The 26,195-nt window shown below is 36.7% G+C and overlaps 1 protein-coding gene across 4 annotated transcripts in view; it reads left to right on the forward strand.

Moving 5' to 3' along the window:
- The window catches only part of LOC134647776 (protein spire), a 257,656-nt gene that overhangs the window by 108,122 nt on the left and 123,339 nt on the right, over window positions 1-26,195 (forward strand). The gene's annotated exons all lie outside the window — the stretch shown is intronic.

Here is a 26,195-nt window from a genome sequence, read left to right on the forward strand (position 1 = left end):
TGGTCATCCGTCACATCTTGATGAGCACTTGGGAGAGCAGTACCCAAGATAGAGCTGATGCTGAACCCTGGCTGTACCTAGTGGAACTCAGGTTTGGTGCAACATAGGCCCACGCTATTTTAGTCATCCATCACATCATGATCAGCACTTGGGAGAGCAGTACCCAAGATAGAGCTGATGCTGAACCCTGGCTGTACCTAGTGGAACTCAGGTTTGGTGCAACATAGGCCCACGCTATTTTGGTCATCCGTCACATCTTGATGAGCACTTGGGAGAGCAGTACCCAAGATAGAGCTGATGCTGAACCCTTGCTGTACCTAGTGGAACTCAGGTTTGGTGCAACATAGGCACACTTTGTTTTGGTTAACCGACTTGTCGTCGTGTGCCTATGTTGCGGAGTTCCACTAGGTGGGTCGATGAACTTTTTTCTAACTGCCTTTAAAAAAAGGACGTTCTCAGTTTGACCCGTATGTATGTACGTATGTATGTGTGTATGTTTCTTCGTGATTATCTCGCGTTTGGCTGAACCGATTTTGATGCGGTTTTCAGAAAAGTGTTTGTTACATTCTGGAGAAGGTTTTAGTGTACAGTTCATGGATGGTTTGAAAAACCAATTGGACCCGGTAGGTGGCCATGCTATCGGTATACCTACCAACAAATTTATGTTGCTAAAACCGATTTAGATAAAATAGTGGGAGTGGGACTCGGACTGGGACTGGGAATGGGAGTGGAAGTGGGAGCAATATACATACAAATCGTTTAGCACCAAAACGTCATATTATGTTGTGTCGCGATTATCATCGAGTTAGGCCATCACCAACATTAGTAGACTAAATGGAGAGCCTAGTATTTTAGCCCAAAACCTAAAATAAATAAAGTATCTACCTATCACTAAAAAGTAAAAAATAAAATAAAATTAATAAAAAATAATTAAAAAATTAAAAATAAACAAAAATAAAATAACTTAATATAATAACTTTTTTAAAAAAAGGGAACCGCCTTCAAAAAACCAACCCACTGAAAAGTACAAAATAATTTTTATATGGCACCCCTTTACGTGTCCAGTCCCTATCCCACGGCGTAAAGCAATTTTTTGCCAAAAAGTAATTAATACGTAATAATAAGAAAATTAATAATCATCCGGGTAATTACTTAGTTTTTGAAGGTGGTGCCAAACCAACAAAAACAGTCTTTATTACCAATCAGAAAAACAATACGAGTACGTAGTACCTACAAGAACTAAATTAATGAGTAAACTAAGTATGTCTTTATAATGCAAGTAAGTACAGCGTTCTTCGTTATCTAAAATATCGGTTCTCAAAAAGTTTGGTTTGGCACCGACTTCAAAAACTAAGTAATTACCCGGATGATTATTAATTTTCTTATTATTACGTATTAATTACTTTTTGGCAAAAAATTGCTTTACGCCGTGGGATAGGGACTGGACACGTAAAGGGGTGCCATATAAAAATTATTTTGTACTTTTCAGTGGGTTGGTTTTTTGAAGGCGGTTCCCTTTTCTGTACGGTAGTACTATTAGTTATTCTGTGGTAAAGTGCGCCAAACTAATAAGATTTTTACTTACCTAATTTGAGCCGTATAATTTAAAACTATTAAATACTTTATTGCTAATTTTATTCAAATCCGGGTGGTAGGAAACTCTGATACGGTCCTAATTTCGAACCTGCAAACCGATTAAGAATAGATTTATTGTCCATAACATTCCTAATAGATCAACCCAGTTAGCATTAACACACTTTACGCTTTCGGGATCAACTCCTTTTCCGTACGTTTCTGCTAAATGGCGTGTGTTATTGTAACATCGTCCACACTGACAGAATGTAAATCTTAATGCAAAGATATAAGGCCCACCGATGGTCAGTTAAGATTGTTGCTGTTAGTTCATTAACAATTACAAGCAGAAGTAAGCAGATCAAATCACCGCCCGCTCATTGATTCATTCAACAACTAACACAAAATAAACCATATAAGTAATGAATTAAAGTTTAGAATTACTTGTCAGGAAACCAACTTTAAAGGAATTAGATGCATCCTAATGTGATCTTTGGCTATATAGTTATATAGGGTAAAATTGAGTGGATTATGATGTCATAGTGCTAATTAACCGTGGGGTGTTATCGAGTGTGCAATGAGTTCCCAATGCTGCATTTGAAATTGCAATCATAGTAACTGTTTGGAAATGCAATAAGTGTGAATGTGTTGATTTGATATTTATAAATAGATAGTTATAAATAGAAAAGGGTAAGAATACATATACCTAAAAGAATAGAATACAATTTATTCAGGACGCTTAAACAACCTACTTCATACAATCTCGATAATATCTTACAACACATCACAAGCCTTCTTGAGCTTACCGTGGGGCTTAGCTTAGTCAATTTGTGTAAAAATGACCTAGAATATATATTTATTTATTTTATTTTACAATGCATTTTCTGCATAGTATAGGTAAAGTTTAAATATTTTTTTTTGGTTCATCTAATGATTTATCTTTATCAATGCCAGAGCAGAGAGACCATTAGTTAACAGCAGAGATGCGATTTATTTGAAATACTTCTATTTAAAATGCAAATACAAAATGCAAAATACCTATTTTGTATTTTGCATTTAAATGCCTTTTAGTAAAAAACATTTTGTATTTTATTTGAAATACTTTTCGAGATGTATTTTGCATTTTTAATATTCATTTCAAAATGCAAAATACTTTGTGATTAAGTAGCCAACATTACCAGTCAAACAAAATGAAATGAACGAATAACGCTTGTATTGCCGAATTTGACCGATAGAGGCGTCTGCTAGCCATGCGCGCCCTTTTGTTTTCTTTGGTCAGAGTGCGCGCCTTATAGCCGTCATAGAGAAAAAAAACATAGAGTGCTCACTCCATACATCAGTTTTAGTACCAAAAAGACTATTAGCATCTAGTATCGAGTAGCGGAACTATCAGTACTGCTACTTGACAATAGATGTAGCACCGACCGGAAAGTCTTATGCTGTTGAGATAAGACTTTCCGGTCGGTGCGACATCTATTGTCAAGTAGCAGTACTGATAGTTCCGCTACTCGATGCTAGATGTAGACACTGAAATTAATAGTCTGAACTGATGTATGGAGTGAGCACTCTCGTCTTACTTATTTCTCTATGTAGCCGTTTAGACTCGCGGCTCGGCTCCCGGCGCGTCTCGTGGCTCGCCTCGACACACTCGCATTCGGCTTGTCATTCGGTTATAAACCTTATGCCGTGCCGTTAGTGTTTAAATTATATTAGCTCGACGAGCTTGCGAGCCACGAGAGTCTAAACCGGCTATTATGTCTGACTAGTGTCAATGTGAAACGAAAATGACAAACATTATCTATTCTATGGCTATTCTCATGATAAATACTTAAAATAAACAAAAATATCTGAGATTTGGTCAAAAGGTATTTTATTTTGAAAAAGCATTTTGAAAATACCTATTTTGCATTTAGCATTTGAAATACAAAACGCAAAACTATTTGGTATTTTGCATTTGAAATAATAAATCTGAAAAGTATTTTGCATTTTGTATTTAAATGCTTTTTTAAAACCATTTTGTACATCTCTGGTTAACAGACTATAATCTTTATCTTGTTATTATCATGTACATAATGCGCCCCGTAAAACATACGACACCTCGAGTTGATAAAAAGATAGAGTCAAACCGAGAAAAGTCTGCAGCGATTTTGATAGCCCACGAAGTGCAAGTGTCATTTTAAACGTCAAACTTCTATGAATTTATGACGTGTAAATAACACTTGCACTGCGTGGGCTATCAAAATCGCTGCAGACTTTTCTTGGTCTAACTCAAGGTGATAATTATATGGCTCCTACGCCACCTTTCTCGCGTATTTTAGGAAAATCCACTTTTACTTTAATTCTACATGGAAGGAGTTTGTTTAAACTCATGCCTATAAACATGTTTGTCTTATTTATAGATTGAGAAGTACGTGTGTTTGAATGTTTAAGGGGGATACGACGTTTTGTGATTGGCGTAGAAGTGTAGTGCAGTGTGACAGGAAACTTTATGCCATAATTTATGAGTATATGCTATGTGTGTCACATTGATCAGGGCGTGGTACAAAGATATTCACTGTGAGAGAATACTCTTATGATACGATACAAGACCGGTGCCTATTTTGTTTTTTTACTAGCTAATAGACTTTGTCCAACGGTTTTCTTTTTTAGTGTTCTCTGGTCTTGACTTTTAACATAACATACAAAAGTTCGTCTCGCTATATTTGTCAAAAATGTCAAAATATTGTGGGGTATCACTGGCATTAAATAATATGCATACAATTTTAAGACTAGAATAAAACTGTCATTTTATGCAAATGGACGGCAATATCTTCAAGCAATTCTGCCTCTTTATATTTTAAGATTTATTTAATTACCTACTCGATGATGTATTTCCTATTGTAACTCTTAAATTTCACTATTTTATGGTTCATCCTCAACAATCACAGTTTTCTCCGAACTTGCGAGTTCCCAACAATTATACCTACAAACAAAAACTATGACACAGAAATGTGTAGTTATTAAAGAAGAGGGTAAAAAAGGTCGGGCTTGAATTCCGATTAAATTGCCCGTATCAGGTTAATAAATTACTATTCTTATGTAGCAATTAAGCGTGTGAAAGAATCTTTAAGTAAATCGTTACTGGTCATGGTCGTGCATATTTAAAGGGTTTTAGTTACAATGAAAGTAACAAGTCTGCTTTATTTTCTTGAGAGCTTCCGAGTAAAGCATAATTATCTAGTGATTTAACCCCAGTTGTAGCTATGTTTGTTGAATGGACTAGAAAATGATTAATTGACGTATTTATTTTTCACTTTCTGTACAAAATTAGTTAACGTTTCAATCGTCCTACCTATCCGTCTTTCTGTCTTATTGAATCATCAGCATCACCATCGGTATAACACACCCACGGAATGGATCTCGGGTCACATAATTTTTTTTCTTCTGCCATGTTTTTTTGTATCGAGTATTTACCGAAAAGATTTTAAAGTTAAATGTTGGCTCATACTGCTTGTTTGCACTAGTTATTGCTAGATCATTTTAATTTACCTAAAATATGAACCATAGCAGACAATTCGCGTTCCCCAGGCATTGGCGTTCCCATACTAATTTAGTAAGAGAGCGCGATCAATTCGGGTGTCACCAGACTCGTTAACCCGCTGACGCTCGTGACTCGCGCTGACCCAGTGACCGGGTGCCCAAACGGCCGGAGACAGGTACCCGACCAGTCCGGCCACTTGCGCCTAGCATTGTCTGCAGGTAGTCAGGTCAGGTCGACTCGCGTGGGATACTGTAGAGTTTTAAAGGGCCCAGTAACTAAACTATAGTAGGTCGTGTTGAAGTTATATGAAAGAACTAGGTACATGTGACTTTCGAAATACCTAATTATGTTGTCTGAACTGAAATAGAGACCAATAATCTCTTGTAAAGTTATGATAAAGACGGGCGTCGAATTAAGGAGGTTTATTAACTAAAGATAACTACATAGCATTAAAATAACTAAAAAAGAAAAACTAACAGAACGAACCAAGAAACGCTTACTATTTTAGTGAACAAGAAAAACAGGATCCTTGGTTTCTTCTTACGCCACAATTTGTTATTTGGAACATTAAAAAAAACTCGGTGGCTCTATTCCAGTGGTTCCTAACCTTTTCAGTCCGGTCACCCCTATGACTAACTAGGGAACCTGATTTTACCCCTCCTCTCAATGGTAATAAAAAATAAAACGTGTAAGTTTGTTGTATTGTTATATTAGGTTAGCTTATTACCCCCGTAAAATACCAGTTTTACCCCCACGGGGGTAATTATCCCCAGGTTAGGAACCACTGCTCTATTCTATATACTCTTTTTTGTGACGTAGGTCAATAGGTTAGAAGGTTTTGTTGACCATTATAAGTAGGTATATGTCCGAGAATCTACATATTAGCAATATAATCATCTCTCAAAATATTACTTAAGTATAAAACTTTTTACGACACATTAAATCGTGGCCGAAGATGTCGTGAAGATATGTGTCCTCAATTTCAGAGAAGTGGGTTAAAGTTGAGTTGCGATTTTCAATCGGACTGACACACTTCTGATTGTCGCAAAAAATCTTTCGTCGGCATAATCATTGCTGATTAAGCCGTTCTCTTATTTCATGGTAACATGGACACCTTTTGGAATAATAAATATGTACAAAAAAATATTGACGTGTTGCAAAGTAAGAGACTTGGACATCTTAACCATGAGAATGTAAATTTTTTACAAATAAACTGTATCAATAGTGAAACGGTAGTAAAAGTATCTCCAGGATGAGCTACTTATGCTCGAGTTGTTCAACCCCAAAATTTTTCCCCGAACTTGAGATTTCTCAACCTGCCGTGCTGGTTATTAAAAATCTCCCATACAATTACTTTCCGTATTTATTGTTTCCGAGCCTCTCTCCAATACCACGATCAAGGCAAAAATTCGTTTTTCCGTAATAGTTTCTTAGTGCGTTAAGTCGTTTTTGCCTTACGTGGTCAGAAGGCGGTCATTGGGTCACCGGCGCATAATTTCGCTAATAGCTTCTTCCGAGGGCCTCGAGGCTTCATGGGTGACAAGATTAACGGAATAGAGCGTAGGTGCTTGAAATAGTATACTTTAGTGCTTTCTACGCTCATAATGTGTTAGCAGTGGCTTAATGTAGTGCGGTTTAATTATCAAATGTGTCGTGGATTCTTAGGCTTGTTGTCGAATTTCTGAAAAACTACGAAATATAATTCTGTGTTTAAAGCTACTAGTTTTTTTTGGTGAAGGGAAACATCCTTAGACCGATTTAGTCTAATCCACATAAAGCCTAATTTCTTCTTAGGGTATGTGAGGTGGCAATTACCACTCTCGAAAAAACTAGTATCAAGGTGTCTTTATCTACATGTATAAGGTTACCAAAACGCCCTATGGTATATCTTGGGATAAGCGGAGTTAGTCCATTACGTAAAAATACATCAGGGAATATACACAAAGATGAAAACTCTTTTAGTCTCGGAGTTGACTTCTCTGGACCCTTTTTCAAGATTAGTTTCCGACCAAGCGGACTCCAGAGAGATCTTATATTACCTATTTGTGGCGTGTCGACTGTCGTGCTATTTAAGTTCTCGTTACGCAGTGTTACAACACCGATCTGTGTCGCGTCAATAGCCGTTACCTGCGCGGGCGCCGCCCTGCGCTTCCGTTACAGCGCACGCAGGCCCAGACAGTTCTTTCGTCTTTTTAACCGCCTTCAAAAATTGACGTACACATAAGTACTACGAGTTCCGTAGAGCTGACAGCTTTCATGCGAAATTAAGCACCATTGATACCAGAAGCGCTGGTGGCCTAGCGCCCCTAGCGGTAAAAGCGTGCGACTTGCAATTCGAAGGTCGCGGGTTCAAACCCCGGCTCGTACCAATGAGTTCTTCGGAATTTATGTACGAAATATCATTTGATATTTACCAGTCGCTTTTCGGTGAAGGAAAACATCGTGAGGAAACCGGACTAATCCCAATAAAGGGCCTAGTTTACCCTCTGGGTTGGAAGGCCAGATGGCAGTCGCTTTCGTTAAAACTAGTGCCCACACCAATTCCTGGGATTAGTTGCCAAGCGGACTCCAGGCTCCCATGAGCCATGGCAAAATGCCGGGACAACGCGAGGAAGATGACTGATACCAGTCATTGACCGTTCCGTGGTACAAAGGGGAAGCGACCTTTATCAAGTCTCTGGGTCTACAGATCAAGCTTCATGTGCTAGTTTTACATTGCTGATAGTGGACTAGACTGACTTTACCAACACAAGAAGACCAATGCTCAAAAGGAGTCAAAGGCTGTAGACTCGCGCCAATGATCGTTTAGTACAGTCACGTTTAAGAATATGTGTGCATTATGTAACTTCTCAAAAAGACATAAGAGCTATGTGACGTATTTTTGCACTTGACTGTACTAGACTAGGGGCAGTACCGGATTATTTTGATACCACGAGCCACCCTCTTTCCGGGGTCAACTATCCTATTCCTAACATTTTAGTGCGCCCTATGAGTGATGTCCTAAACTGCTTACTTTACTTATTGGTTTATTCGGAACGGCTAGTGGATTTTCTGCGACTTATGTTCTGCGCACCGTCACGCGCGCGCGCCGCCGCGTCTGCTCTCAATGACATTAGCATGCGTGACTCACGCGCAGGTCACGCGGGATACCACTCTGCGTAGGGAAATAGGGGAAATACTGCAAATTTCCGGTGATAAACGCAGCTTGCGTTTAATTCTTAACATTTATTATTATAGATTTCTCTTACAAAGTTTTCCAAGTTAATAAATCAGACATTCATATTTATAAACTAGTCGAAAACCAGTCTCGGCCTACTTTTTATACTTACTTCATACTTTATTATTACACTTAATAGTTGTGAAATATGACAAATTATGAAATTATATTTTGAAAGTTAGACAGGACCGTTAAATGTGAATTAACCCCCAACAGTGCCGCGGTTACGAATACTTTACATAAGTACCAATTGTGAACTAACCGCACAATACGAATTGAACGATTGCTATCTGACAATGGCATTGAATCACATTTCTTTCGAGGCATTCCCTTTCTACTATCACCGAAGTCAATGACCCGTCAATGTCAGTGCGAAAAAATCTCCATTGTGGCCCGCTAAAATTCGAATCGGAATCCATGTCCGTCTAAAAGAAAGTACAGATTGATTCTACATATCGGCAAATCAGAGAAACATCAATACAAACAATGGCAAGGTGAAATTTATCGTAAAAAAAACATAAATAGATCTTCGTATACACGAGTTTGGAGTTCCTCTCGCCGGACCAATCACTTTCATCTCGCTTTTGAGAGTGTAATGAACAGTACAAAGAGATATTTGCATCTATGTGGTACATCGGTGTTTTTTTTGCGTCTAACTTCGGGTAACATGTCGAAAGGTTGGTTCACACACCTAGCTATACTTTAGTTACATAGATAGACTATTAGTTACCATAAGCACAGCCAAAGGCTTATTAAATTTGTGAAATGTGAATACGTTTTTTTTACACTAGTAGTGCGCCACTAATGAAGTGTGCACAAGGTTTTTAACGAATAATTTCTAAAGTACTTAAATGCAATTTTACCTAATAGTATGAATGAATTAATATAAACTTATTACTCTACCTAAATTGTCATTGTTCCTGTTAGATTAAGCCTGTTATCATAATTAAACATATTATTAGTTAGTACTAGATGCTTATTAGAAAAATAAAACTTCAGCGTAGGATGTAGGTAACTCAATTTAGTAATGTTTTCAATCAGGCCCCGTAGCCAACATGCCAATCGCTAACGCTCCGTAGCGAACGAAACGCAACTGTCACTGTCACGCTAATATGGAAGAGTGATAGAGAGACACAAAGCGATTCGATGGCGAAGCGATAGCGATCGTCACCTTGGCTAGGCCGCCTGACTCCACAAGACAGGCGTAGCCTAGTGTGGCAGTCATAGGTTAAGTAAAACTTGTAAATTATTTGGCAAATAAAACTATTTTTATTTTATTTAGTTGTTGTCATTAATGACAGATATCACAGATATATTTTTCGTAAATGTTCATGACAAGTTTCATGTAATATAAGCACGTCATTTTATGAGAGCGTAACTACGATTGTATGCGATCGGCGTTTTGGCGGCGGGTTGGTTTGACTCTTGAAACACTGACAACAAAATTAAACCCAAATCACCAATTATATCATAAACCTCCCAGACAATTAACACAGGATTTCGAGCAATAAAAAACTCAACCACACAACCTCATTATTTCAGCATAAATTCGAATCTCTACCATCGAATTTATTTCCATCTTTTTGTCACCGTTAATCATTGCAAATTACAGCACTTTCCGACGTCAGGACTGCATTTCTCATTTATGAACTTGCCTCATGAGCACCAGTAAAACGTGACCCTCAGTTCCATTAATTCTATGCGTTATCGGGCTTCGCATAGTTCGCATTAAAACTGGTTAAGACGACATGTTATGTGTTGGGAATAAACACTGAACTGAACAGCCTGGTCCCATCTCATCGATAAGATTTAAAGCTAATTACAGCTTTTTGCTCGCTGCCACTGTGCACAGACTTGTTTGCTTAACTTGTAATAAGAAGGTCGTATGTTTAACACTAGGAATTGTTCATACGCCCTTTGAATGTTGTTTTATTTGTCGAACCTGTTCTCAGCAGATCAATCATCCTGGATAAAAAATGGTCGATCGATTTATTAACTGCTTATAGTTAGATTTAACACGTTCACATAATGTTTAAAAGTTTGGTTAAGTAGTTTTCAACATGAGCTAAAGTTTGATTTAGTAGTTTATCTAATATGTAATATTTCAATACTGATTTATAATTTAAGACAGTTGGCAACTTATCCTATAAGTCTCTAAAGAGAAGGTAGGGCCAATTAATTAAACCCAATACCTCGGTATAGGTTGTGTCTTGAAGTATATCGCCAAGATTAGTCTTTTATATCAAAAATGTTACCATATGTAGTGCCTGGTTTAGAATAGAACCTTACATGCTTGCGTTGAGGAGTTCTTTATAATCCAAAAAACGAAGTAATACTATGATTAACTCATTAAAATTAACAGCACCAATTCAATTTTCGTAGCTACTGTATTATATCATTCTGCCAATGATGAATAAAAAGTTATGATTGATTCATAACTCGCCTTTACTTTCGAAACTACATAAAAAAACACTTTATTAAGTATATTAATAAAATAAGTACCTACATGTGTGAATAAGGAAGTTATTAAACCATTGAATTTGGTGTAAAATTAACATTTTATGTTACATAAAGTGAGTACATGATGGATATGTCGAAAACAGCTTCATTTCACGCATTCTTTAATAGTATAATATTTGTATTTGCCGTTGCTGTTAAAAATGACAAATAAAGTTATGTTATTATGCGAGGAGAGGAAATAAAAATATACCTACTAGGAGCCTGAGGTAAAAAAGGAACGTTTGTAAGGCATGTCATATGAAGGGACAGAAAAAGGGTTACACAGCGACGGACTAGGTACGACAAGTGAAATTAAACATTCCATAACATGGAATTTTAGCAAAACGGTGAAGAACGCTAGAAACGTTAGTAATTTAATTTCTATTCAGTACGGTCTTGCAAGAGTTGCAAGCCATATGTTTATACAAGTCACTTGGAGCCGAAATTGGCTAGGACTTCATTTATCAATAAAATGGTACCTCAAGCTACTTAAGAGGAAAGGGGACGACCGCTTCCCAATACAAACGAAGTATTTTCAATCCAGAAAGGAAAATGAGGACTACGGTTGTATGAAAAGGCGATTTCACACGGGTCCTCCACTTTCGTCTTAAGGGCGCCTCGCACGCATGAGTTGACGTTATTAATTTTTTTACGAAAATCCCTTTAGTTCTGTACTCTTTAAGTAACCATATAGAAGAAGGGCACTTTAAAAGTTTCTTACTCACACTTAAGTGCAAAACAAACTGCCATTTGTTACGTATGTATAATAATTATCTGTCAGAAAATTGAAAATGTTACTTTTTATTTGTCGAAATTGCTTCGAAAGTTCATGTCGGCCAGTAGTGTTTTCGACCGGCCATTTCACTTAAAGCAGCACGATTATTACACTTCAAAGGTCAATTTTGTATCTTATTACTGGGTAATAGAGTCCACATTATAGCGGGGGCTGTGATGGTTTGTTTACTTTCAATAGTTCGCTGAATGGTGTGTTATTATCAAATTTGGCACATAATGGGGCGCCCACGCTGTTTAAGAAGTAATTGACGTTCGCTAAATTGAAGTGTTGTTTTTTACAGGGACTTTTGTTCAACCAGTAAATAAATAAATAAATAAAATTTCATTATACCTAAGTAGGTATATATTTTCGTACTTTCATGCTATAGAAAACGTGGAGCATGTGCAATTGTGCGTCTAAATAGGTATACTAGCTTTATCTTGTGGTACCGGGCTGTCAAAAGCCCGTTCATGGTATAAATTAATCAAACTCTCGCCTGTGTGTGTATTGAAACATTCTCCTTTTAAACATTTAACAAAGTTATTGCTAGCTAGTGACTCGAGAAAGCTAAATCGAGTAAAAAAAACACATTTCAGAGCAAACATTCAATTTATAATTTGATAGAATAAGTACCTTCTTAATAGCTACAAGTAAGTTTGTTTTTGTGAAATAGACCAATAATTGGTGATTTTGATAGATAAATTATTACGCGTGTGCGTACCGGAACTAGCACTCGTTTTTTGCGAATAAGCTATCACATAGTTCCCATCGACTGTATTCACTGACAGATGGAGCGGTGACTCTATTGTGCGCTCCTATTACACACCAAATTTTAATTATCAAACATTCCTTATTTAACTTGCCAAATTATCTCTGTTGCTCGTCATATCCTAATATCTAGTAATTAAAGTCTAATTTCATTTAACCAACTGCTAATCATTTTGTTTATTCCAACAAGCTCACATCTTGTTTAATAACACGAAATCAAAATAGACTTTCAAGCATAAGAAATATAGCTCCAATTCGAACGAAGCATACCTGAGAGATATCAATTTGAGAAAGCGTACAGTCGATTTGATAACATTACTATCAGCGACGAAAGTTTGACACGTAACATTAGCACATTGGCATTGTCCGAGAACTTTCTTTCTGCACAATTGTGTTTTAATCAGTTCCTAATTAAACCCGTCGCTGTGACGGGTGAAATGTACTGTAATAGTTATGTTACTTATGTTCAGTTACGTGTGTGTTACTCATATACCAACCTCCCACACCCACGTTTTGTCTAGATCTGACCACGCTGACTTTGCACAAACTTGGCAGTAAAAAATCATTTACATTCCCATTTAAGCTCTATACTTGTCGTAACAACTTACCGCATGATAACTTACCGTGGTCCGACTCTATACCTACTTACATCTATTTATAGCGCCTATTCTTGGACTTGGGAATAATATTTTAGTGATCCTCGTTATTGGTAACGTTCCCCTGAACAACTCTTTTTATTGCATATTTATAAATATAATAAGTTTTAAGCGACCTTTACGTACACTTGTTTTTAATAAGATTTCAGCTCTTAACGTATTATTATTAAGATTAGAACTCGCTTTTAACGTAACTTAACTTAATTAAAAGTATTCCCATATAACTTAATATTATTAAGTAAGGGGGAACTGATGTAAGCACTCATGGAGTACGCACTGTAAGCTCACTTAATTTCTCCATGATGCAAGTACCCTTTTTCCTGGCCTACCGGGCAACGCCAAGGACGGGCGTCGCGATCATGTGATTGATAAATAGGCAGGGTGCGATACATACGCGATTCGGTTACGTGGATACGTGATTAGTTGCTTTGACTTCCTGGTTATTAATAGTTAATAAAAGCTATAGCGTAATACATACTTAATAAATATATGAATCGTGTAAGTAATACGGACTACTTTAAATGCGAAATGATTTTCTTTCTTTTCCGAAAATAACCATGTTTTTCGTAGAATGCGTAAGGTTATTTATGATCACGTTTTCTGAATCAGCCTGTATAAGGTACTTACATAATGTATCATACATCTACGCAGAAGTTTGTAGGTTACGTTTAATGTTCTAGTTAGCGTTTAATTATAAGATCAATGATTTATAGACAGATAAGTGGCAAATCCTTATAGTAGTTTATGCAACAGTGATATAATATGAGCTGTTGCATACATTACTTTTTCTATGACAGCTGCAGCAAAAAAAAAAAAAAAGTTATTATTAAAAAAAAAGAGTTATTATTAAAAAAAAGAGTTATTATTTTAAAAAAATTGAGTTATTATTTAAAAAAAAAAAGAGTTATTATTTAAAAAAAAAGAGTTATTATTGTAAATGAAAACATACCTCTTTCAATCAAGATGATCGGAACTTGTATCTTTAAAAAAAATAAAGCAGTTGTATTTGTCTATAGGCTCATAAGATGACTGCTAGCAGTCATCTTATGAGCCTATAGACAAATCATTCAAATGACATTGCTTTAGATATCACTGTCAGTCATTTAATTGACACATTTAAGTGCTGGAGTAGAAAAATTATATAATGGGTCCTTCAATTTTGGCAGTCGATTATGATTTAAAAGTTTCCCGTACGAGTTGTATTACCTTGGGCAAGAATGGCATACTGACGGTTCGGCTCGGTAGAAAATGAACCAAGTTAGTAAAGCTAAACAAATAACCAAGTTTGACTGCTAGATCTTACATAATAATATGACATATTAAGTATATAAATGACTAGCTTGTGCCCGTGACTTCGTCTGCGTGAGATGATGGTGGTGATTGATAAGACTAACTCCATAACAAATTTCATCAAAATCGTTCCAGTGGTTTAAGCGTGAAAAGGTAACATACAGACTTACTTCCGCATTTATAGTAAGTAAGGATTCTATTTGAATCATGCCTAGGTTTTATCTCAATAAAATTATTAAACTGTCTGTCAAATCGTTCTATTCCGTTTGAGATAGTAATAATATCTGCCGGGCTATGCCGGCTATGGCAAAATATTAAAGATTTATAAATTAAGTACATAGCTACATTTTTGAGAGACACTTGAGACACATTGAAAATGCGTTGTTGAACAACAACACAACTTTCTAGTTCTATTTTGTTGAAATGCAGATTAATAAGATTGTTATCGGTCCACATCCGTCAGAAGAGAGTAAACAACCATCAAAACTTGGCCTATCAGCTTCCGTGCGTAACATAATCGATCGCTACTTACTATTCGACCCGTGGGCGGTCGTGTTTCAACCGACCCGCGACATGCCGCCCACGACCCGCGACTTTGTGCCAATACCACTACGATAACATTTGCAAACGATCATCACGAACCCACCCTCCCTACAAATTGATACTTTAATTCCATTCAATACGACTTTATTTCGACTGAATGTCTTAATCATGTAATAGCTTGTTTTTCCCCTAGATTAGATCGCAAATCCAGTATAGTTTACATTTTAGGTTAGACTGTGAGAGTTCACTTTCGCCTTCAGAAAATTGGCGAATTGGTGTGTGGGACGCCGTGTGACCGATGCGTGTCCGATTATTTGCTAATCGGTTTGACCCACAATTTTAACTAAACGATTATTATAAAAAAATGTGACGAGCTTGGCGCTGCCACTTACATTTTCGTGGATAGCGAAAGTTTGTCAACAACACATCGTCAATTTGAAAAGCTGACTTGACATTGACAAGCCTGACTTGTAACTTGGTGTTATAAATAAATTATTTATATTTGTATTTGACATCTTCTTAATAATCGGTACGACATAAAATAACAATAAATATATTTAAGTACAATAAACTAGTCTTGGAGAAGGAGAGGGGAGGCCTTTGCCCAGCAGTGGGAAACACACATAGGCTAATAAAAAAAAAAAAAAAAAAAATAGAGTCTGCGTGGAAAGAGAAGAGTCGTAGAATGTATTGGATCTCATACATTTCTCGACTCTTCTGTTTCCGCACAGACTCTTACTAATAATTAAACCTAAGCTGTATATATAAACATAAAAATGCTCCGTAATTTACCTAAACTGCACTATTTTTATGTTAAGCTTGCTACGGGTGGCAATGGCGATTGTTCTCTAAGCACAACTTACCTAATATACAGTAATATGAGTAAGTAAAATTTATCAAATTACAATGTTTTTTATGTTTTTTTTTGCACAACGTTTTTGAACACTTAATTGTTTATTAATGTGTTTTATTATATAATAGAGAAAGCTAATATGAACATAGATAAGCTGTTATTTGCATTGTTCGCTCGTCAGATTTGATCTAATTTATTCTCAATTTTCATTTTGTTCAGAATAAATTAAGTATATACCTAATGTTTGCATAACAGAGCCCGTACCATGAGTCACTCTAACAGTGTAAAAACTGACATTTACTACGCTATCGAGAACGTAATTTACTTTCTATACATCTCGTTTGCACTAATATGCGAGTACGAGCGAGATGTATAGAAAGTAAACTACGTTCTCGACGGCGTTTATGTCAGTGACAAACTGATGGTAGCCGTACTGAGTAACGGCACGTAACGCTTAAGTTGACGTGTTGATTGAAATACTTGACCACTGTTTCATGTATCATCTTATCTATCTTACTTATGTGCCATAAGCACACGGATTTTATACAGAAAACAATGCACTCCGGGAGTGCCGATAGAAGTGAAAACTCACCTCACTATGTTACCGACGCCCGGTAACACGATACATATACGTTTAGCGGAGGTATTCTATTTATTTATTATATATTATTATCATTCTCAAATAAGATCACACTTTTTCATTGAAATGTTTATTTACATACCTACTGCCATGACAACGTCAAATTATTTGAACATAGGAGTCCGCAACATAAATGTCAAATAACATTGAGTTTTTCTTTATTGATTTAAATGCCTAAATTATGAGTGGCCATCTAAACCTTACACCCCTTACGGTCACGTGATCGCCTTACGCCCCTTACGGTCACGTGATCGCCTTACGCTGTCTCGAGTTTATCATTTTTTCCCCACCTCAAAAAGTGCCCAGCGCCGCTAAAGAAGTTTTCACTTCAAAAATCACGTTTTGAGAGAGAACCCTTTTCTGGAAGTTAGCTGAAGAACAAAACGACGTGTTTTGTTGCAGTGACATCCTTTACGTATAGTCACAGTACACGGTTACGCCACCGATACAATAATGTCACTATTTGCATAACTATTGTCCGCGGCGTTGCCCAACGCTAATGCCGCTTCTTATTGTGCTATAGGTTACAGATGCACCGATATGACTGTCCTCTACGGGTGTGTAAGAGTGTTTACACACTTAAGGGGATTTTATTGTTACTCTTGACTGTCTTAATAGTAGCGATGTATGGCCGAGCCATTATTAACGTACCTATTTGTAGAAGTAATTTCTTAACAATTTCAACATACACCATTACTTGCTGAATAAATCAATTTACTCGATCCGAGAGTCTAGAGTATTATACTCTCCACGGCAGCTACGGCCACGGTGACTGCTATCAACTCCGTTTCTGTCGCTGGTGTGCTCGCAAGTGGCTGAGTATAGTAATTAGGTAGCCTAGATAGAGGTCCAGTCGACTGAAGACGCCAGTTCGTAGGTATCCGGCCTCCACCACTGGAGGGTTTGGTCATTTTTGGTTTAGTATATGACTTTATAATATGTAATTGCTACTTGCTACATTAATACCGCCATCGCCGCACTAGCTAAACCGATTTCAGATGAAATTTGGTATGGGGATAGGATAGTTTGAGGCTCGGAGAAGGCCATAATATAGTTTTTATTAATTTATCAATCATCTAATGTATGACGTACATTGTATGTATGTGTTTACACAAAACAGTAATAACAGAGTAAAAGATGTAAAAGGCGAACTTATCCCTAATAGAGATCTCTTCCAGCTAACATATCTCATCATTCCATGCTGACGCAGTCGCGGACAGAATCTAGTAGGTAGGTTTCTGTCTTGCCAATGTGAAATCGGGATCAAAATTACTTTGTAAAATTTACATGTCGATGTCGATAAGAAAAGAACCGGATATGAAACAAATTAAAAGAGTTGAAAAAACTAATAGGTACTTACTTAGATGTACAACTATTTAATTCAATATCTAACATGGTAAAGTTAATCGGTGAACTATGGGAACCAAAACATTTAGAAAGTCGCAACACACAATCATTATTGTCATTAGTTTTCGACTGTCTTGTATTACCGATATAAATAACAATGCAGATGCGTCTTTATTATGCTCTTTAAGGTAACAGATTTACCGATATCTGCGAATGTTCGACGCGAGTGACAGCTCATTTGTTTTACTTAAGATCAGACAGCCGATTGTTTTCATTTGTGCATTATTTTATGCAGCTTGTGTGAAAAAATACTTTCATTATTCGGTTAACTAATAAGTACCTACTTCCGGGATGCAACAGGATTTGCACCGGGATTTCATTACGAAATGAAATGAACTCTTCATTTTTAGGCAACTACTGGCCCATAGATGCGAGTAAGTACCTTAAAAATAGCATGTATACATATTATGAAATGAGTATATCTTAAAAACTACAAAGACACATTATGGGTGCGACTAGGGTTTGCACGATGGATCCGAAATGTATGGGAATATCCGCGGATCCGGATCCAAATCCGGATAATTTCATACATTTCGGATCCGTATTGCAAACCCTAGGTGCAATGCATTTCGCAACCCCGCTGTGTCAGTCAGGAAGCCGTCCGGTGAACCGCCTTAACTTGACACCCGTCGGCCAAAACTCCTCCTTGGTGAAGGTGTACTCGTAGTATTTTTAATTAAAACAGTACTAATTTAACTGTTATGAATTTCAAGATCGAAAGCCTATGAGTATTTTATTTAAAATGCAAATTGCAAAAATAGTAACAAGTGAGAATGACCATAACAGTTTATGTCTGACATAATACCTAACCACTTGTTTTCAAGGCGGATGAGAACATTTGAATGGTAGCGTGATTGCAAACTTATCTAATTCCTCATTCAGTACAGGTGGAAAACATGATCTTGATAAATCGTCGCGTAAATGACGAGCGAACATTAATCTCATTCGCCTTTCCCTAAAACCATTGTTGCACAACTCTTTCGCCATATATATCCTCCATATCTGCATTTCAAAACTCATTCAATTGTGTAACTTACTGCTTGAGAACAAGGTGGACAATTGAATGATTTTTCAAATGCAGATACGACGGACATTCGTTCCGTTCGTCGTGGGAAGTTCAATAGGCCAGAGAAATGAGACATTGTTAAAAGAAGCGAGAATTTACTTTAATTTTGTTATGAAACGATGAATCATGTTTTAATTAAAATGCCCTTTTAATAACAATGAGCTGTTTATGTCAAACAGAAGCGAGATTCGCACGCGGCTTCTTAAATGGCAACTTACAATGAATATATGTTACGTTAGTATCTCCGCAGTAATGATTTGATGAGACGTTGCAATACAACTTTCTTTTAGTTTTATTACATTATGGTTCTTAATTTTCTAGCCGTAGTAATTATGAAGTTTTTTCAATTTCAATTTCTATAAGTCATATACTTTGATACAAAAACAAATAGAGATTTAATTTGTTTGCGATTTCTGTTAATTCATCACTGCACTCTAACACTTGCATAACGATTATTAATGCTAGCGGCGTAACATTAGGCCTATACTTAGTCGTTCCAATCAATCACAAATAAATTATCACCTGTACGGTAACTTCTCCAACCATGCACACAACTATAAACCTTATTGCGTAGACACAAAGTTTAAAATTGATCTCAAGTGTGTTGGTTATGGAAATGCATCGCTTTCCGGATCATACGGGAAGTTATCCCGTCTAATTGCAGCTGTCTTGTGCAGCTCTTGATTACTATTAATGGCTGCTAGTATCACTCAATCAAATGTCATTTGACACTTTGATTGAGAGTTTGATGCACGTGATCTTAACGATAATGGCAAGACTAAGTTGATACGCCGATTAGTTAATCAACCGATTTAAATGATGATACTGTAATCACATTTATTTATAGTAGTACCTATCTAGGAACAGTAAATAGAAAATTTACTAGCATGAATTTACAATAAATTTGAATTAAAACTAGAAATAAAATGAAAAACACAAACTAAGTACTACAATTTGTTTTCTTAAAATGTTTAAACTGGAAGGTTAGTTTGGCTATGCACCTTTACGCATGATTTAGCAAGTTGAATATTACAATACAATAAATAATTCGTTGATATAACTAGGTATATTACTACATACGTACCTACTGATTTCTTTCAATTCTTTTTTATGAAGTCTGAACTATTCTCTTTTCTGATGTATTTTTTTATTTCATCTTTATGTCATTTATCATCTCGGTGATCCACCAACCACCACCACCAACTTAATTAAGATTCTCTTCTTTTTAGTTCTTTTACCCATTTTATAACATTATTCTTGGCACTTTTAAATGGGCACCTATTCAATTAGTTAATAGCCTTCGTCTCTGTAACTTTGTAACGCTTTGTGTAGTTACTGGGTAACGTATACAACGAATCTATTTCCAATGTGAAAACGCTTAAGTTCGTGTTTCTCCGAATGAAAGTTTAGTAGCTCTGGAAGCATTGTTATACAAGTTCATACAGTATTTGGACTGATGTGACCAGTTCACTCTGACATTGCATTATTTGCTTTGAAGTGAATTCAGCTTTAGAAGTAGATCAATATTTTAGGAGTAGATTTTAGGTACTTGTCACAGAAATCCTAAAACAAGCCTTTTTTAGGGTTCCGTAGCCAAATGGCAAAAAAACGGAACCCTTATAGATTCGTCATGTCTGTCTGTCTGTCTGTCCGTCTGTCTGTCCGTCCGTATGTCACAGCCACTTTTCTCCGAAACTATAAGAACTATACTGTTGAAACTTGGTAAGTAGATGTATTCTGTGAACCGCATTAAGATTTTCACACAAAAATAGAAAAAAAACAATAAATTTTTGGGGTTCCCCATACTTCGAACTGAAACTCAAAAATTTTTTTTTCATCAAACCCATACGTGTGGGGTATCTATGGATAGGTCTTCAAAAATGATATTGAGGTTTCTAATATCTTTTTTTCTAAACTGAATAGTTTGCGCGAGAGACAATTCCAAAGTGGTAAAATGTGTGTCCCCCCCTGTAACTTCTAAAATAAGAGAATGATAAAACTAAAAAAAATATATGATGTACATTACCATGTAAACTTCCACCGAAAATTGGTTTGAACGAGATCTAGTAAGTAGTTTTTTTTTATACGTCATAAATCGCCTAAATACGGAACCCTTCATGGGCGAGTCCGACTCGCACTTGGCCGCTTTTTATTTACTATGTTGGTGGAAAACCAGCAGACGAATGGTTCATTCAGAAGAGTTGAAAGTGTCTTACATGTACGCTCCGCTCTTGAGGGTTGTATCGGTCCGGAAATACTGCGAGTTCAGTTCGCTCCACATCAATAAAAAAAAGTAATAAAAAAATTATAAGTTTTTGGCAAAAATTTAATTTTTGGTACAATCTTTTTATCGCTGACTAAACTTTTTCCCACAGACAACTAATAGACAATTCTAAAAACCCCAAACACAATCAGGTTGCGTTGTTTTATCACAGAGTACCTATGGCCACCTCCTGCCTTCATCATCAGATCAGCTCCATGGTACCATAATATTGCATTGTCACCCGACTTACATATGTTTACAAATTTTCAGCTTCATTGGAAGTCGGAAAGTGGGTCAAATTTAACTTGCAAGATTTGACCCGTACAGACATAGTTTCATACACACATAGGTACATTGCAAATTAATAAAAAGCTTGTAAAAAATCCTAAAACCTACCTTCTAAGCCTAGGCTCCTCGGCAAGGTACCCATCACGCAGGCAGCATTTCCGCGCTCACGCGCTGTATAGGTATAACGATAGCAATCCTTTACGTGAGAAAGCTACTAATTATAAGTTAAAATACTGTTTAATATATATACTTATTAGGGAAGCTTACGACACGGTTAATACATATATTAACCGTGTCGTAAACTTGAGTTTACATTTTACGTGCTCATTGAATACTGTAGAAGTGTACAGTACACGGAACTATGAAATTGTTTTATTACCTCCAGTAATTATTACTGCTTGTTTTCTATTTTCTAATGAGGATTCATGGGATTGTTCTCTCAATTATTCGAAGTAAGTGGCTTGGACGAGACTGTAAAAGCTTGTGTTGTGATGCTTGAGTATTTGTGTAAACAATGATATGAAAGTTTTATGTTGTACGACTAATTATTCAAAATAATAGAGTACGACCATACTAATTCCACCTGGCATTTGCAGTCAGGTCAGCAGAAAGTAATCGTAAAGTCATTCTAATAATAGTTCATGTTTAAAGTAGAACCTCGATGATCCGATTTTAGTTAATGTACTGTACTGTATTTATGTACAAAGGTGTAATTGTTTTGTTTAATCTCGTCCAAAAAACCACATCTGGGGCCCGTTTCTGGTCTGGTCTCGGACCCAATTTGTTTGGATAAGGACGGATAAATAGAGGACAAGTTTAAATTAACATAATTATGTATTTTTGCAGCGTTTTCGGTGTTTCAGTTGTGATTGACGGATTATAGTCCTGCGTACTCTCAAATTTTAATGTACTTGATGGGTTGAGACAATCGAGTCTCGACAATCTGCTGGTGTCGGGATCGTTGGCCAACTTGGTCGTCATGTTAAGTTCAATTACAGAGCACGGCCGTCCTGACTCTGACGTCGCCTCAGGGCGTAGGTCAGGTCATCTAGCGAATCCATTTACTTGCCTTTTGCCTTACATCATCTGAAATGAAAGTGATAGTAATTTCATTTCGAATATGGGTTTATTTATTTGTCCTAGGATTAGTACTCCTATCTGAAAGTTTAGGCTAAGTTTTTGATATTCATCAATAAACATTTTTAATAAAAAAACTGTTTTATTTGTTCCAGGTACGTAATACATATTCATAACTTGCATTGTCGTTGGACCTGGTCAATCAACGCTAGAAAGATATGGTTGAGCTTGAAAGCTCATATATACAAATCATTTAAATGGCTAAGTATGGTATCTGAATTATTTCATGGTTGCAAGTAACTTTTTTTGAAAGTTATTAAGTACTTTTTTGCACTAAACCCCGGATAAAGGGACACTTTTAAGAGTCACTCAAACCGCCGCCATACAAGCGAACATACGCTGCACTTGATACATATTCCGAAATAATATGAAATTTGACATGGACATTCAAGTAGGTAACAAATGTATATCAATGTCTGGTACTAAATAGTTTCCGTTGCTAAAAATGGTTATACAAAGAAAATAGAGCAAGCAGAAGTATTGTCCAATTTACCAGACATAGAATGTGCTCGTCAACTTGACACGTGACCTGATCGAAAAACTGTTACATGTAATGTCATTGAGTTTTTCTTTATTGATTTAAATGCCATCTAGTGAGTTTCGCTCTAACTAGTTTTAATATAACTAGAGTACTAACAGTGATGTGCTTAGGGGTTTCAAGTAATTAACGCTAACGCTAGATGGCGTTAACCTCAATTATACATAGTCTCTTCGATTGTATGGGAGCGGCTTTATGGCGGCGGGGTTCATGCGTTTAGTGTCTAACTGCAAACCGCAACAATACAGTGTCGGCATCAGTTAACACTGATTAAGAAGCTTACTTATCGCCGAGCAAAACGCAATCATTGATAACTGTGAAGCCAGAGCGCCTACCGCGAACCACGTTCGACGTGTTACCTCCCTGTCACACTTACGTACGAATTTACAAGTGCGACAGAGAGGCAACACGTCGGACGTGGTTCGCGGTAGGCGCTCTGCTGCTAGACTGGATTGCGGAGCTAGGGTTGCCAACACCGAGAGCGTAATCAAATGGTTTTGCTATCTGCAAGCGCTATCTGTTATCTATCATTGAACTCTTTATAATTATAGCGAGAAAAAGATAGAGTTAGACCAAGATAAATCTGTAACGATTTTGATAGCACACACAGTGCAAGTGTTATTTTAATCGTCAAACTTCTATGAAATTATGACGTATCATATAAGTAACACTTCCACTGCGTGTGCTATCAAAATCGTTGCAGATTTGTCTTGGTGTAACATTAGTCAGAGTTACACAATTCATAGGAAAATAAAGGCTGTTTATTTCTAAAAATTGTCATCATTCTTCACGAATGAGTTTAATTATTTAGTTATTTCCAATAACATTTATGTATTTAAATAGAGTGGGAGAGCGTCCATATGTCTCATTCCCAGTCCCACTGGCGTGTCTAAAATATTTTTGACATTGCCTAGAAGCCCTAGAATATTCGAATTTGAAAATCGGTCTGGCACTTGGAGTAAACAAAAATAGCCCAAAACGTGTCAAGAATTAATACATATATCTATCAATCTATTATTAATATTTTAGAGTAGTGGTAACCCTAACTGACCTACCTAATCCGGGCGCCGCCAACCGCCAATTTCTTCAATCACTCAATTGTACACAATTCGCGACGGACGCTCACACGCTCGTCATTGGCGTCGTCTTGTTGCAAGTCGATATAGTTGGTTCACTTGATGCATGCAACTGCAGTTGAAACAAAATATATTAGGTATAAGTATTTCTTAATCAACATACGTGCAAAAATAAGGTTTGATTTTTTGTGTATGGATTGGACAGGTATATCATATGTATTCAATCATCGTAAATGTTAGTACAAGTTCCTTTAAATTTAGTATTAACTTGAACTTCTTTAGTAATTTTAGGCAGTTCTGTATGGTATGATAGCTGACGGCGCAATATATTTAACCTTCACTGATCCACCTGTGCCTGTTCTTTATCTTTTTAATTAAAACTCTAGTTGTTAAAAAAACATTCTAGTCACTCCACAGGGAATATTGTAAGAGATTGCACTTTAAATAGAACTTTAATTAAACTTCTACCACTTAATTTGTTAAGAGAACCTCTAGGATTTAATAAAAAAAGGATTACAATCGATAGCATTCCTTTAAAATGCGTTAGAAAATTTATAGTTTATATTTATAATTATAAAAACTAACTCATTTACTGGTATAATAAAAAATGAGGGATTCGATTAATTGCAACGTGTAGGTAAACAAATGTGAGCGCAATATTTATTAATAACACGAAATTTTTTTTTCGATAATCCTGATATTAAAATCGCTACTCTGACTTGCTTACTCGCATTAATAAAAATATATTATAATATTTATATTTCATGCTAAGCAATATAACTACCGTTACCTACCACATTGTTAACTGCTAACTCGTAAACCTTATTTACGTTAACACCGACGATCAGGAGTGTTACTGTTAGTACTTCACATTTACTAGTTACTGTATAATAAAATAACGTAACAGCAGAAGCTCAAGTAATAAAATAAATAAGTGGCAGTACGCGAATAGTTTTGTACGCGACAGGCAGTAGGTATCTGCCTAAACAACGTCGTTTACTTGTCAGGATCGTAATGTTGCTCAGTGCCTTCGGGTGTGACCGTTGGAATGAGTTATGGCGGGATATATTCCTTTTTTTGTTATAATATTTCATTTATATTTTAAACTCTAAAACTGGTATTAAGTAGATGAGAGGGATAAGTTTTTTCTTAGACTAATATGCCAATGCCATTCTGTTAAATAACTCACCACTACCACCCATTGTGTTGATGTAGGAAAGCACGCAACAAGCTATTGATTGAATGTTTAGTCTAAAGGGAAAACGTATCCTTCTCAGGGACCTAAAGTTCGTCTTTTCGACTTCGTCCAGTTAATCTTGGAGAAATAGAGGAGGTATGATATCAGTAGCATGATAATATTGAAATCCTTTTTGATATTATACTTGTTGTTCCATCGACCAAAACGCCTCTCACTGGAGAATTGGAACCACAAATAACAGGATTAGTATCAACAATTGACAAACAGTCTTCATTTACAGCAGAACAACTTCAGAACAACGAGCCGTTCAGAAGTTTCCCATTATTTGCATCAGGAAGCGTCGGGCAAGCGACATTCTGTCGCATTTGCATAGCTTTCTATTCCCGCTAGGTGGCGCTGTCCCGTGCGTCAAAAAGAACTTTCTATCAGTGGATGTTGTATGAAGTTACGCTGCTTTGGAGCAACGCGATCCCATATTGCGTAACGCTATGGCTTGTTAGGCGCTTTATTGTGTGGCGAACAAAGATATTAAGACAGGTGAGTGAGGATGTGTGGCGTGTAGGAAGCAGTCGACAATTGCGGATACGTATAGCTGAACAGGTAGGTGTAACTGTCAAGTGTGATAGCTTTTGATCGTAGTTTCGCCTGCGTGGTTTCGCTAAAGAGCTTAATACATGAATATTCTGTCTTTGCTTGCACTAGGCTGTCATTTTTAGCACGCGGTCGAATGCTGATAGCGACTAGCGAAGTAGCGACCCTGCGGCACCCCATCTAAGGCGGAATCGGCACTCGTTGGTGGTTTTAGACGGTAGTCTTCCAGTAGTTAGTCCGTCATCCCCCCCTGGTTTCCCCCGGACCAGATGGAATGCGTAAACACATTTCCCCAACG

The sequence above is a fragment of the Cydia amplana genome, chromosome 5 (genome assembly GCF_948474715.1).
Source record: "Cydia amplana chromosome 5, ilCydAmpl1.1, whole genome shotgun sequence".
Lineage (NCBI taxonomy): Eukaryota > Metazoa > Arthropoda > Insecta > Lepidoptera > Tortricidae > Cydia > Cydia amplana.